This window comes from Chlorocebus sabaeus, chromosome 13 (assembly GCF_047675955.1).
Source record: "Chlorocebus sabaeus isolate Y175 chromosome 13, mChlSab1.0.hap1, whole genome shotgun sequence".
In the NCBI taxonomy this organism is placed as follows: Eukaryota; Metazoa; Chordata; class Mammalia; order Primates; family Cercopithecidae; genus Chlorocebus; species Chlorocebus sabaeus.
The window spans coordinates 20,904,700-20,920,301 of NC_132916.1; the positions used below are offsets into that span (position 1 = coordinate 20,904,700).

The window sequence follows — 15,602 nt, forward strand, 5'->3', positions numbered from 1 at the left end:
CCTTGTTTTTCTTGGGTCCTGAGATTTGTAGCTGGTCTGCTACCTTCTCTCTACCTTTCAGAGTCTTCTTACATTTTTTTTGTTTTGTTTTTAGCACATGTATAATGTCCAAGATTTTTATTTGTAATTAGAGAGAGGAATAGAGGAAATTACTTATACTCTACCTTCCTGGAAACTGTGCCTTTTTTTTTCACTTAATTAAGAGAGTTACCTATGTCACCATATAGAGACTTTCCCATTTTTACAGCTACACAGTATTCCATTACATGGATGTACCATAATTCATTTAGCCAGTCCCCGATTTTTGGACACTTAAAGAATCATATGCAATTACTAACAATTCTACAAGTAATAAGATTATACAAATGTCATTTTGCCCACATGTAGTATATCTGTTGGACGAATTCCCCAAAAGCAGGATTAGTGGATCAACAGAGATACATGCATTTGTTTTTGTTAATTGTTGCTAAACTGCCCTCCCTAGGAATGGTAGCAATTTATACTTCAACAAGGCAAATATGAGGGTATCTATTTTCCCATACAATGTGTTTGTCATTAATCATTTCCCCAAATTTATAGATGAAAAATGTATCTCAAGTTATTTTAATTTGCTTTGAGAGGAATCTAGCATCTATACATATTTTTTTTTCAGAGCCATCTGTGTTTCCTTTTCTCTGAATTGATTGCACACATCCTTTGAACAATATTCTATCAGTTAGTTGGGCTTTATATTTATTTCTAGGATAGCATTTTAATTAAAGATAAAGTATTATTTAAATATATTAAAATACATGCACTTTAAATAGCAGTTTGATGTGTTTTGACAAATATATTCACTCGTATAGCCACCAACACGGCCAACATATACGATACTTCCATCACCCAAATGTTCCCTTGTGCCCACTTGTAATCAACTGCCCCTTCCCAAAACATTCTCAAATATAACCTACTTAACAAAAAGCTGACTTCATTCAGAAGGACTAGGCAATGTATTGTTTTTTTGCAGCCTAATTACCCCTCTCCTTTGGGTCTAATTTGTAAGTAAGGCAGAAGGGTGAATATATGACTACCTTATCATCTTAAATTATGAGCTGTTAGAGGACAGGAAATGTGGCTTTAATGTCTTTTATACTGCATTTAGCATTTGCAAGTGTTTAACGGACTTTATTGTGAATTAGTGTTTGCTTCTAACTTGAAACTAGTGATCATTAAAAATGAAGAAATAATTGACTCATAGTTTATAATACAAAACAGCCTCTTCTTATCTGATGTTTTATTCCTGACTAAACAATTGTGAGTAAATACACATATTCTTCTGAAGAAAAAAGGATGACAGCAATAGTACACAGACCTTTTCAGCAAAATTACAGTGAGCAATACGTCCTCATATTGAAGTGCTCTACTGCAGAGCTGACATGTTATCACTGAGCCCCAGCCAGCTTCGCAGGGCTGAAGAGGAAAGCCATTTCAATTACTGCAATTTGACTTATTTTTCCTTGCTTTTATCAGTGTGGGAAGAATGAAAGTCATAGAATCTGGAGATAGATGGAGGTCATCTGATTTAATTTTCAATTTATTACTCTAGGTAGCATGGAGATCTTTAACGTTTTGTATCAGCCATTCCAGCAAATAAATGTGAATCCACTCTAAAATGTCAAGTTCCCAACACCAATATTTTAGACAGGTTGAATGGGGCTGTTGCTAAATAAGTAGCATTCCTCTAAAATTAAAATCAAGCAGAAAATCCTTTTTCATTGGAAGTATCTAAATATGATTAAGAGTAGGTGCTACCTAAGACCATATTTATGGTGAAGTTCTACATAAATGTGGCTTTCACCATTCAAAATAACAATTTGCATATTCAAGTAAATCTCCTTGTAATGAACTTGACAAACATGTTCACTCATGCAGCCACCAACAAAATAAGGACTTAGAATATTTTAGAGAAAACGCTTCCCCAAGCAGCAGAATGCTTTACTTGTGCTAGCCACAAAACTAACATAAGCCCTAAATAACCTAATAAATGGATACCTTAATCCCATTTCAATGCCTCTCACCCTCACCCAGTAGACTCTTTCAGAGAGTTTTCCTAAATGTAAAAAGAGGCCTAGTCAAAAAACTGCTGCATTCATATTTTCTGTACTTATAAACTATAAACTATAAACTTATAAACTGAAGTCCTTCCAAACTCTAATTTTGCTCCAGGTCAGGTAATTTTTCTCTAGAAAGTTTCACAATTATTAAATTTCTTGTTTAGTCTCTGAACAATTTTACGTATAGTTTTTGGGTATAATATCAATGAAACCTTTCCAAGCCATTCTTGTTCAATGACAATATGGGAAGCCATGGTAAGCAATAGGTTCACATTTAAGTTTATGGTCACAGTTCCACTTTGGGGCATAAGTTCATTGATGTGCAAATATGATCCAATCTTGAAAATACTACAGTTTGCGGGGGGAGTTTGAAGAGAGATGTCCCAAACAAAACAGACTTACAAAGAACTCAAATGAATAATACCTATTGAATTAAACTACACAGAAAAATATTAATCAATAATTAATAATTAGGAGTAACTTATATATATTTTATATTTTAATCCAGTCCTGACCCCTCAGGCTTGTTCTTCATTTGGGTCAAAAGAGTGTCTAAACAGAGAAAACAGAAAAATCGTACAGAAAATGCAACAAATGTGAATATGCCAAAACCTAAAATCTAAGAGGCAGAATCATCCTATGAATGTAGTGAACTTTATAAAACACTAACAATGAAAAAATAATATTTGTAGATTGTTTTTTAGAAGTTGTATACTGATTACAACAAAGTTCTCTTCAAAATTATTAATTTTTCATTATTCATTTCATTTTGTCTGTATTAAATAGAATGAAATTCCTTGTCAGGAGAATATATTTATTTTTTGAAATCAGCCAGAAGTTATCAAATGCAGGTCATGTGACTAAAGTACATGACAAAACTGGTTAATGCCATTTTTAAAAATTCAAATACAAAGGGGGCAATTTGGCATCAAAATAAATAATGATGGTAAAATATTACAACCTATGGAATAAAATAAAAAATCATGAGTCTAAACTGATATAAACACATAATACATACAAACACGCACAATGAGAGAGAAAAGAAAGCCCTTCCTTGCAATGGAATATCAATTAATAGCTGCAGAAACTATGAGAGAAAATTGTCATTTTGCAACATCATAGTAATAATTCATCAAGGCAAGAGTCAACAGTGAATGTCCCACAGATTGTTTTTTAATTACAAAGACAAAAATGGTAACTTTCCAGAAGAAAAATTTGGTAGACAGCACCTTCAATGAGTGATGAAGGTTGAAATCATCAGTAATGGAGCCAACTGAATCTCAAACCACCTGCTATAAACCACCAAGAAGGACACAGCAACATCTGTTTGGCATTCTTGGTAAAAAGGCATAATCTAATTTCTAATTATGAGTTAACATCAGACAAACCCAAACTGAGGCGCACTCTACCAAATAACTAGCCTGCACTTTTTAAAATGTCAAGACTTGACTCACAAAGGAAGACTGAGGAACAGTCCCAGATTTTAAAAATATAACTAAATTCAATACACGATACTGGAATGGATCCTGGACTGGGAAAAAATTAGCTATACAGAATATCATTGGGACAATTGATAAAATCTGAATATGGACCATGGATAATAGTAATGTTTCAATGTTAACTTTTCTGATTTTATCATTGCATCGTGGTTATGCAGAAGAATATCCTTGTTCCTGGAAAAAACACGTTGATGTCTTTAGTACAAATGAGCATGATGTCTAAAATGTACTCTCAAGTGTTTCAGAGAAAAATACAAACATATACTTAGAAAGCATAAGTTAAAATAAGAGAGTAAATGGGGTCAATATTTAAGCAATTTGTGTATCTGGGTAAAAGTACATATAACAGAAATTTTGTGTGCTGTTCTCACTTTTTTGTAAGTTTGAAATAATGCAAAAATAACACGTAAGAAATAAAAGAGAATATAGTCATTGAACTTTCTTAGGACACCATAGGAAGTATATAAAAATATTTTTTTGCGGCCGGGCGCGGTGGCTCACGCCTGTAATCCCAGCACTTTGGGAGGCCGAGGCGGGCGGATCACAAGGTCAGGAGATCGAGACCATGGTGAAACCCCATCTCTACTAAAAAATAGAAAAAAATTAGCCGGGCGCAGTGGCGGGCGCCTGTAGTCCCAGCTACTCGGAAGGCTGAGGCAGGAGAATGGCGTGAACCCGGAAGGCGGAGCTTGCAGTGAGCCGAGATTGCGCCACTGCACTCCAGCCTGGGCGACAGAGCGAGACTCCGTCTCAAAAAAAAAAAAAAAAAAAAATTTAAAGGTTTGGAATCATGGAAACATAGCAGGAATCATACAACTCTGTGCTAAATAATCCTTAGCAAGAAGAGCTCAAAAGATTGCATGCCCTTAGGCTGTGAACAACCTAGGCACATGCTGGCTCCATCCTCTTGCCAGAGAGTGGTCCCATCTCTAGCGGTACCACGTGCCATAGTACTCTCTTTAGTTCGTATCTTAGTCACATGGTTTGGAGCACTCAGTTCCCTATTTGTACAGCTAGTTAAACGTAAGTGTGTTTATTTGGGAAATAATCATTTGTCCTCTTGATAATATAAAACAATTATTTACCCAGTGTTCACAGCTAGGGCCCTTTTCAAATAGAGCTATAAACAGCTAGCAAAAAATAAATAAATAAATAGCCTGCAATTCTTGAGGAATATATCAATTTCATAAAATGAGAGACATTGCAAAAAACACTAATAGAGTTAGTCAAACAGTGTATATAGATATATATATATGCAGTATATATATGCAATATATGTATATATGCAGTATAAATATGCAGTATATGTATATATGCAGTATATATATATGCATGTATGTGGCTGCAAATACAGTCAGAATAGCAGTACTTTGCTGAGTATTTTAGTCAGGATGAAAATTTCTTAGACATAAGAATTCCCTTTTAATAAGTGGTTATTGCCTCTAAGTATTTTCTTCATATCTTACTTGTTTTGCCCCCAAAATATCATTCAATTCTCAAACTAGAGGAAGACTGCTCTCTCCAGTAGTAGCTTTAAATCTCACATACCAAATCTCAAAACATAAGAAGTAATTTAACTGAGTCTAAAATTATTCCCCTGCTAAATGGGATAATACTAGTATTTACGGCATAGGATCATAAATATTTAAAATGTTAAATGCTTTTTAAAGGGCATAGCATAGTATTTGGAGCATAATCAGAACTCATACAAGAAACACAGATCACAAATGATGATCATTTTTTAATTGATACATAATAGTTGTATCTATGAGGTACATGAGGGTTTTCTTTAGATATGTGCACACAATACATAAAGATCAAATTAGGGTAACTGGGATATCCACCACCTCAACCAATTATTTTTTGTGTGTATTGGGAACATTCCAGATTGTCTCTTCTATCTATTTTCAAATATACAAAAAATTATTGTTAACTATAGTTTCTCTACAGTGCTATTGAACACTAGAACTTATTCCTTGTAACTTACTGTATTTTTGTACCTCTTAACCAAGTGTTCTTCATCCATGCTACCCTTCCCAGCCTCTGTAACCACCATTCTACTCTCTACCTTTATGTAATTCATTTCTTTTAGTTCCTACATATGAGTGAGAGCATGCAAATAAACTGAGCTTGGCTTATTTTACTTAACATAATGACCTCCAGTTCGATCCATGTTGCAGCAAATTTCTTATTGAGCTTTTCTTCAGTTTTCTCAAAGTGATACATGTAAACAACCATTCCCTTACATGTCGAGCAGTTTCTTATTGAGCTTTTCTTCAGTTTTCTCAAAGTGTTACATGTAAACAACCATTCCCTTACATGTCGAGCAGTATATGCATTGAAAATAATTTAAGAATAATTATTCAGTTCTTATGCTCAGTTACAATGGCCATTCATTGCCTGGGAGCAGTCTGATGCTGATGTAGAAAAGTGCATCCGTTCTCCTATGCGCACTGTTTCTATTTATAATGGCTACTAAACAATGCTGCGAGAACAGAGATCACAGCACAGCAGCCACCTTCCAGTGGTTGTACGCCTTTACTTCTTGCTATAAGAAATGCCTTTGTCACACCTGAGATCAAAAAACATATTTTATTCCATTATTTGTGATTATTTTCTATTGAAAGGTCACAAAATTTCTAATTACATAAAGACTTATTTTGACCTCTGGGACTTTTTAAACACACACATACACATGTAGTTTTATAGACAGACGAAATTACTCATTACCTTTTTGAAGGAGTTAAAATAGAAAGCATTTTCTGACTGTGAAGCTCAGCACTTTCCTATTCTTCCTTAAAGTGGCATGTTAATAGGAAAAGCTATCAAAAAGAGCTATTTCTGTTTGAGCATAGAAAATAATCTCTAGACATGCAATGTCATTTCAGATTGATTTCTCTCTCAGTGTTTCTTTGCATATGTTGTTATCACTTTTTAGGAAAGCATACAGAAAAAGAATATGTAACAGGACAAAACACTCTCCCATGAGGCTTTGAAACAGATCTTACATAATTAAGTACCAAGAATCATAATTCGTCTTTTTGATGTCACACATTCTACTTATCTGAGAAGGCAAAATGGAAAATCAAAAGAGAACAGATCTCAGGGACCCTGCTTTTTCGTGTGTGCTATTTGTTTTATGGTGTTTTTTGTTTTGTTTTGTTTTGTTTCCATCCTCTCTGAAGTCTTATTTATTTACATGTGCAAACACTCTCAAATCTCTTCCAGTTTTCTCATTCCCAGACAAGCTTCTAGAAAGAAGACTCTGCCCCCAGTGGCTCAGTTTGCTTTCGTCATGTTTGGCAGCACCTCTGCTTTCTGCCCTCTGACTCCTGAGCTCCTCGGACCACCAACGTGGTGATCACCCACTTAGTTGCTAAAGTCAAGGAACCTGTCTACATCCCGTTCCAGTCTGGGCATGCGAAACACTCCTGGAAATTGTTACTTCCCAATGTTCTCCACTTACCCTTCTCCCAAATCTCTGATTTATTATTCTTAATTTCCTTGGAAGCCTCCCTTTTCCTTAAATATTGGTGTTTCTAATTTTTCTTCTCTCTCCTCACTCTACATACTCCTCTTAGATGTAGAATGAATTCATTCCTATAGCTTCAAATTCCACCTGGGTCCCAATGAATCCTATTTGTAGCACAACTTCTGTCCTGTCAATCTTCTTTATCAGACAAATCCACTTAGATAGCCAGTACCTCAAATGCCACATTCCAGAATAGAGCTTAGTATCTTACCACCGCCCAGGCTGTGCCTTCTCCTGTGCTTCCTCCAATGGATGAAGCAACCTATAGTAATAATAGTAGCTCACATTTATTCAGTATTTATTCTGCACCAGGTAGTTTGTTACTTTTCCTTTTTTTCCAACTTTTGTTTTAGGTTCGGGGGGTACATGTGCAGGTTTGTTACATGGTAAATTGTGTGCCACTGGGGTTTGGTGTATGACTAATCCCGTTACTGAGGTAGTGAATCTAGTACACGGCAGCTAGTCTTTCAACCCTTGCCTCCCCACTGCCCTCCCTCCTCTAGTAGTCCCCGTTGTCTCTTGTTCTCATCTTTATGTCCATGTGTACTCAAGAATCATCTATGACAAGCTCACAGCCAGCATCATACTGAATGGGAGAAGCTGGAAGCATTCCCCTTGAGAAGCAGAAAAAGACAAGAACGTGTACTCTCACCACTTCTGTATGGTTTTCATATGTGCTCTTGCATGTAATGTTCACCACAACTCTAAAAAGGAGGTGCAATTGTTATCCCCATTCTGTAAATGAGAACGGGAAGCACAGCGTGATTACAGAACCTTGCCAAAGCCACACATAGGGTAACAGACAGTCCAAGGGACTTCAGAATTAGATTCTTAACCACTTTCCCAGACTGTCTCTCTTCCATCTCCTGCTCTCTTTCTCTGATTGATAACCTGTTTCTTAACCTGATCCTCTCTGCAACAGCCTTAGTTTAGTTTTCATTATTTGTTGTCTTTATTGATTTATAAAGGCACCTTTTAAAATTATTTACAATAGCTACTAAATAATGGAGCTATACTATAAAGTATATTCTCCATTTTACTGTGGGAATCATTTTCAAAACACCAATCTGATCACATTAAACCACAGACCCTCACTATGACACAGCAGGTCTTTCAAGATTAGATTCCTGTCTACTTACCCAGTCTCCTCTTTCTTTCTTTTGTATTCAAAGATGTTTTAATCATACCAATACACGCACCTGGTTTAAAATATATATATTAGATTGAAGCATAGTAAATCACTGATATTCAACCAATTTCAGTCTACTAAACAGCAATTTCATATTCGGCTCATTATTGCTGAAGTTTATAATGGAAAACAGTAGCTCTTTCCTTTGTCCCTCTTTAGCACCAAATATACTCTCCAGAGACAACCATTTCTTATTATTTCAGTTGGTTCTGGATATTTCCTCCATATTTCTCATACTATGCTAAAAGAGTTTAGGTTTGGCTCTGACAAGTTCAATGCCATGCCTCAAATAAGAGAAACAGGTTTTTTTTTGTTGTTTTTTTGTTTTTTTTGTCTTACATAAAATACTTGCAGTATAAAGAGCCAGACGTCTCCCTGTTCACATTCTACTGCCACTAGAATGTGGCCTCTGTCCTCACGGTCTGAGGTAGAATCTATGTTTTAGACATCAAGATGGAGAAAAGGGCAAAGGCACATGGGCATGCTGTTCTTTGAACGATTCCAGTTGCTGTCACCTGAAAAGTGTACATACAACTCATGAGCCAAAACTTCATCCCAGCCGGGAGGGTGGAGAAGTATTGCTTGCACTGGCCAGCCATGTGCCAAAGCCTCCTGTTGGACAAGGGGAGACAGCGTCTGGGAGACCTGTAGAAGTCTCTGCTACATAGATTTATACTTCTCTATCTAGATTTATCAATACTTCAGACTTTATCTTTAAATTTACATATATGACACACATGCATTTAACTCCTATACTCCCACCTCCTCTCTCTTATTTCTTAAATATAGTTAAAAGCTACTTTCAGTTGAATCAATATAATCTGACTCAGAAAATATAACTCGCCGCAAAGAAAAAGTTATCAAAGCATTATTATTTTTTCTTTTTCTTTTAAACTGTGAAAATATTTTATTTAGTCATTTTTGTTTACAATTCAAACTCTGGTAATTCAAAATTAACATCTTTGCCCATGAGTTTCTTATAGACACCAGATTTTTTCTTTCTTTCTTTTTTTTTTTGAGACAGAGTCTGGCTCTGTAGCCCAGGCTGGAGTGCGGTGGTGCAATCTCAGTTCACTACAAGCTCTGCCTCCCAGGTTCACACCATTCTCCTGCCTTAGCCTCCCGAGTAGCTGGGACTACAGGTGCTCACCACCATGTCTGGCTAATTTTTTGTATTTTTAGTAGAGACGGTTTCACTGTGTTAGCCAGGATGGTCTCCATGTCCTGACCTCATGATCCGCCCACCTCAGCCTCCCAAAGTGCTGGGACTACAGGCGTCCGCCACCACTCCTGGCTAATGTTTTGTATTTTTAGTAGAGACAGGGTTTCTCTATGCCAGCCAAGATGCAGAAAAAATTTTAACCTTGTGTTCCACATTGTTCTGCTGTGCTTTGTCCAAATGAACCTTTATGAGCAGGCTACCATCCAGTTTCACGCAGATTCTCTTGCCCACAATTTCCTTGGGAAGACCAAGTCCTCAGGGATTGCGTCGTGCTCAGCTGTCACAGCACGGGTCCTGGGATGCTTTTGTTTATTTTTTGTATGACTTTTTCGAGTTGGCTTAGGCAGAATTCTCCTCTGAGCAATAAAGACAACATGCTTCCCACTGAACTTTTTCTCCAATTTGCTACTAGCTGGACTTGGATTTTCTGGAAAGATTTCAGTTGAGGAGCGGGAACAAAGATTATGATAACTTTCCGACCATCTCCAACTTCAATTTCCTTGGCTGCCATAATATTAAGCTCCCTGAGCTGAACCTTGAAGTCTGAGTTCATCTCCAGCTCCAGAAGAGCCTGGGAGATGCTGGACTCGAACTCGTCCAGCTTCTCGTCATTGAGCTTCACGATCTTGGTGCCCGAAATGAACGTGGGCCTTCTCCTTGCTGAGCACCGGTTTAGGAAGAGGATCAAGACATTATTTTCTATAGAGTTTTTTGTTTACTATTGTGTCAATTTTTTAAAAATTCTTTTTTTTTTTTTGCTTGCATAATTTTCATTTAAATATCGTTACTACTTTCCTTCATCTCTAAGTTACCACTGACAATTTCATCCATTCCCTTGAGTCTACTTTTTTTCTGGATGGAGTTCTGCATCATGGGGACCTTCCTTCTCCTGCTCTGAACAAGGATGGTTGCTCTGTAGGCCCTCTGAACGGTTTTCAGCCAGGTACTTCTTTTGCTATTCTCCTTTGTTAGAGACATGGTTCCCTAGATACTATGTTTGCCTCCTTTTCTTTTTTTAAATCTTGGTCACTAGAGACTGTCAAAAATTGCCAATACCGATTATGTTTCAAGTTGTCATGGTGGGGTATTGGGAAACGTTATCAATTAGCAATAATCGCACCCGGGATAAACCTCACTGGCTACCATACTCCCCCTGTGCAAAGCTTATGCTTTCCTCTTGCTTGATTTATTCCCGTATTTTGCTGGAACATATCCTCCATCAATTGTTTAACAAAGGTTCCATCAGGAGGTCTTCATCTGCCCTTTTCACTGTTAAGTATCAAGTTCTCAGTAAGAAACATAAAGATAGACAGATGATAGATGATAGACCAATAGACAGACAGAGGGTGGCTGGCTGGCTGGCTGGCTGGCTGGCTGGATGGATGGATGGATAGATAGATAGATAGATAGATACATAGATACATAGATACATAGATAGAGTGAGCTTTTCCTCATAATTTTGAAAACCATCTTCTACTCTCTCGTTGTTCTTAGACTTTCTTTGAGATGTCTGGCGCTATTCTGATTCCTAGTCCTTTACATGTGTCTTTTTTCTGACACTCAGAAGGTATTTATATCTGTGTTCTGAAATTGTCTTTACGTCTGTGCTCTGCAGTTTCACTATGAAGTGCCCTCGTGTGGGTCGTTTCCATTCTTGACACTGGCAACTTGGTAAGGCTTCTATATCTGGATATTAATACACTTCGATTGTAAAATATTTTATTGTATTTTATTTTTATCATTTCCTTCCTTCCATTTTCATTATTTTTTCTTTCTTTTTGGAGCTTAGTCATATGTGGAACTTCCTATATTTATCTTCTAAGTATCTTCTTTTTTCTAATATTTTCCACCTCTGTTTTCTTTATTTATTTTTTTCTTTTTTGAGACAGAGTCTTGCTCTACTGCCAGACTGGCATGCAGTAGCGTGATCTCAGTTCACTGAAACCTCTGCCTCCAGGTTCAAGTGATTCTCCTGCCTCAGCTTCTCGAGTAGCTGGGACTACAGGCACCTGCCACCACACCTGGATAATTTTTTGTATTTTTAGCAGAGTCGGGGTTTCACCATGTTAGCCAGAATGGTCTTGATCTCTTGACCTCATGATCCGCCAGCCTCAGCCTCCCAAAGTGCTGGGATTACAGACGTGAGCCACAGCACCCGGCCTTCTACCTCTGTTTTCCTGTCTCCCAGGCTGGAGTGCAGTGGTGTGATCTTGGCTCACGGCAACCTCCACCTCCACCTCCACCTCCATGATCTCATGCCTCAGCCTCCCGAGTAGCTGGGACTGCAGGTATGCACCACCACACCACACCCGACTAATTTTTTTTTTTTTTTTTTTTTTTTTAGTAGAGATGGGGTTTCGCCATGTTGGCGAGGCTAGTTTCAAACTCCTGACCTCAGGTGATCCACCCACCTTAGCCTCCCAAAGTGCTGGGATTATAGGTGTGAGCTGCCATGCCTGGCCTTCACCTCTGTTTTTATTATATTTTGAGAAATTTTCTTGACTTTATGTTCCAAATCTTCCCTTTTTTATTCTAGCCACCTGATTTTTTTAACTTACCTGTATGTTAATTTTTAAAGTTGCTTTCTGAGACTTTTTAACAGTTACAACATGTTCTCACAAACCTTAAAGTTTTAGTTGGAGCTGTGAAATTCTTATTTGGGAGAGATTAATTCTGATTTACACATTTTTTTGGTCTGGGCACTTTCTCTGTATGTTTATTTTACTTGTTTGTTTTTAATTTATGAGGCTTACTTTTATGCCAAGAGATCTTTGGTTTGAGTACATATTAAAAATGAAAGCTTAAAAAGCTAACAGGCAGCTTTCTAATATAGATGAACTATATCAACTCACATGTTTCACTTTGGATTGACAGGTGGGGAGAGCCACATTTTCACTGGTGATTTCTAAACATCAATATGTGAAGAACTTTTCCCTGAAGCCATTCTATTTTCCAGAAGAGTTCTCCAGTCTCCCGACTGGAATATGTGCAACAAAGGCTTGATGGGATTATAGGAATAGAGAACAAACATCCTTGAGTGCAGCTTTTCAGTCAATATTCCTAAATTTTCCCTTAATCTCAAGTATTCACTATTTAATTCCTATACAGAAATAACCTACAATCTTTTGTCTGAAAGCTACACATCTAGTTATTGGTTCAACTAGTTATTGGATAGAAATAAGAGCTGAGATTCCAGTTCCATATTCAGACATGTAAGGCATTCCTTTGTTGGTACCATTTTTAGTTCTGGACTTTACTTCCTATATTCTGAAATACATGCCATCCTGACCTTTTGTGCATTTGAGGGGACAAAAACAAAGCCCTTCATCTTCTGTGTAAGCTTCTATTCCAATAAGTACATAGTTTGTATCCTATCCAGAACTGATATCTAACTGACATTCACCAGGTTAGCCATGACAGTTCATGAAACAGAAATCCTATTGTCCTTCTTGGTTATTAGCTACCTCTCCAGAATCCCTTGCACACCCCCTGCCACCTCATTCTCTCCCTGGGAAACCCCCTTTCCACATGCACCCACACGAACTCTTTACAGGAAGCAGATGGTGCACAGAAAATGGGATCATTGAAAGATTTAATGAAGAGACCATTTCCAGTGGCATGAAGAGGGTTAAGGGAAACCAACCAACAAGGGATGGGACAAGACACCAGAATCATCAAGATTGGAAAGCTATTACCTCCTCTAAGCCTGAAGAGGCAAGAAAGGAAACTGTTGGTGCAACCAAGCAGAGCTATAGCTATAGAATAGATTACCCTACAGAAACTGTGGTCCTAGGTAGAGGATAGCAGGCACATAAAACCATGGCTCAGCAGGGAAAGAACCAGTAGAATAATGATCCTGATACCTCCTTTAGCTGAACCATCAGGTAGTCAAAAAGCAAGGGAGTTCTCTCAGCTCTAAAAGTTTAGTGGAGAGTACATCTAGAGAAGCCAAGGGTGACAGAGACTGTGCAGCCCACCACTGGCTCAGCAGAGGGTCCCCAGGAAACTCTTCTGCACGACAACAGGCAGTTCTTTCTGATTGCTTGGGCCCCACATCGTACTTATTTTTAAATATTTTAAATAACATTTCTGCTTCTATTAACTTCCTAAATTCACAAACTGTAACAATCTTTCATCTACTAACATCCCCTCTCTCATTCCCATTTTCTCTGTGGATTTACACCGACTGTACTTGGGAGTAGGACAGAAGGGGAAATGATTTATTTTATTTTAATGGATTCTCAGGAGGGAGGAGCAATAATTGCCTATGAACAACCTGGCATCTTATCCAATCAAAACACTACTATTTCCCTTGATTCAACTGCCTCATCCATTTGTAGGTCTTTATAAATGCTATGCCATCTCATACCTCCAAGGCATTTTTTCGTCTAACTAGAATAACCTTCATTTACCTGAATAACTCCAAATATTTCTGTAGGCCAGCTCAAAAATCACCTCTCCTAGGGAACCCTGCCTGGCCCTTCCCTAGTCCATCCTAAGTGCCCTCCTGTGTGCGTTTATAGCACTGTGTGCTTACCACTATCGCCAAACTTTTCCCATTTTGCTGCAATTGTCTAAGTCTACTCTTCAATGACGCTATTAGCAGGAATAGCATATCTGTGTTCAGCGGTTCTCAATCTTATCAGACCAAGCCCTCCTATTTATAAATATATTTAGTCCTTTTACTCTCCTAAAATGAAATCCATAGTTAATATATCCTACATAAAAACATGCTCAAAATATCAAGAGGCCTGATGTCTTTTGCAGCAAGAGTATAGCACAGATTCTTAGCATTCACCTTCTTGGACCAGAAGCCAGGGCTGCATCTCTGAGGCCAAATGCAGTGCCCAGGGAAGATCAAGCACAGTTTGCCCTGGCTTCAGAAGGAGGACTCACCAGCACCCTGTGCATGTTTAGCATGCAGTACCTTGAACAGAAGAGTTTTCTTTGCTGGCAACCAAACACGTATCTTGCAGAGGTGTTTGGAGGAGTTACTGTAGTTCTGTGTTACATATACGATTTATCCACAGTGCTAAGTAATTGTCTCCAAGGGAGTAAAAATCTGGAATGCCAATGGATCTCAAAATCTTTTGGGGCAGTCTGGGATTCCCCACCAGGAGATGCAGATTTGGAACCAGCTTATGGAAGACATCAGTGGAGACATCTGAGACAGAATGCAAAGAGATGAATCCTGATTATTCAGGTTAAGGAGTAGACCAACTGCCAAAAGTTATTGACACAATGAAAACCAACCACAATGACAAAAGAATCATCAAGTGTACGTAGGACTCAAAAAAAAAAATCTCCCTTTGATAGCTCTGGTGTCAGGTCAGTTGCCAGTTTAACGGCAGACAGTGAACTTTACCAGGGGTCAGGAAATGTGGGGCCTTGGTGCCTTTTGGCATCACATGATCCCATGCATCACAGACCTGAAGTCAAGCGACTGTACGTATTTTGGACAATGCTCATATATACCTAAATCTCACTGAGCCACTGAAAATTAATTAGACCTTTCTCCAAGTTCAGAACATTCAAAAAGTTAAGATAATTAGTGATGTTAAAGCTGAAGATATTCAGATTGAAAGCTATAGCATTCATCTAAGTATTAAAGTTAGAAATGTTTGTCTGAAATGCCTTTGCATATTTTCAGGGTTTGATCAGTCTTTTGGAGATAGTCTGCCCCGGTGAGTTTTTTGTTTGTGCTTCAAATGAAAAAAGAACTAGGTCAAAATCCCATTAGTATCCTATCAGTTACCATGCATCATTAAGAACAGCTTCCACTGGGGATAATTTTTTTAGGAAAAAAGGTCCACCTTTTTAGAAAAACAATACTATTAATGTGATTAAGAATGTGTAAAAATTCTTAAGAATCTTAAGAAGATTGAAATACATGCATTTCAAACCTACATCTGTATGAAAAAGGTGTTAATTTCAAGTGTTGTACAAACAATATCACTATAGCAGCATTTAAATACTATCAACCACAATATGCACTGTAGCTATAGTCTTTTGAAATATGTTTTATATATTTCTATAAATACTATAAATCAGCATTCTGTTCTCGAAT

At 37.6% G+C, this 15,602-nt stretch overlaps 1 non-coding gene and 1 pseudogene across 1 annotated transcript; both read right to left on the minus strand.

Annotated features, from left to right (window-relative positions):
* Nucleotides 1-9,201: 9,201 nt before the first annotated feature.
* Nucleotides 9,202-10,513, minus strand: LOC119625090 (small ribosomal subunit protein eS7-like; annotated as a pseudogene).
* A 48-nt stretch (nucleotides 10,514-10,561) lies between these two features.
* LOC119625597 (U4 spliceosomal RNA) lies at nucleotides 10,562-10,700 on the minus strand. Its single transcript, XR_005241769.2, has one exon. It is a non-coding gene; the product is annotated as a U4 spliceosomal RNA (small nuclear RNA).
* Between the last annotated feature and the right edge of the window lie 4,902 nt (nucleotides 10,701-15,602).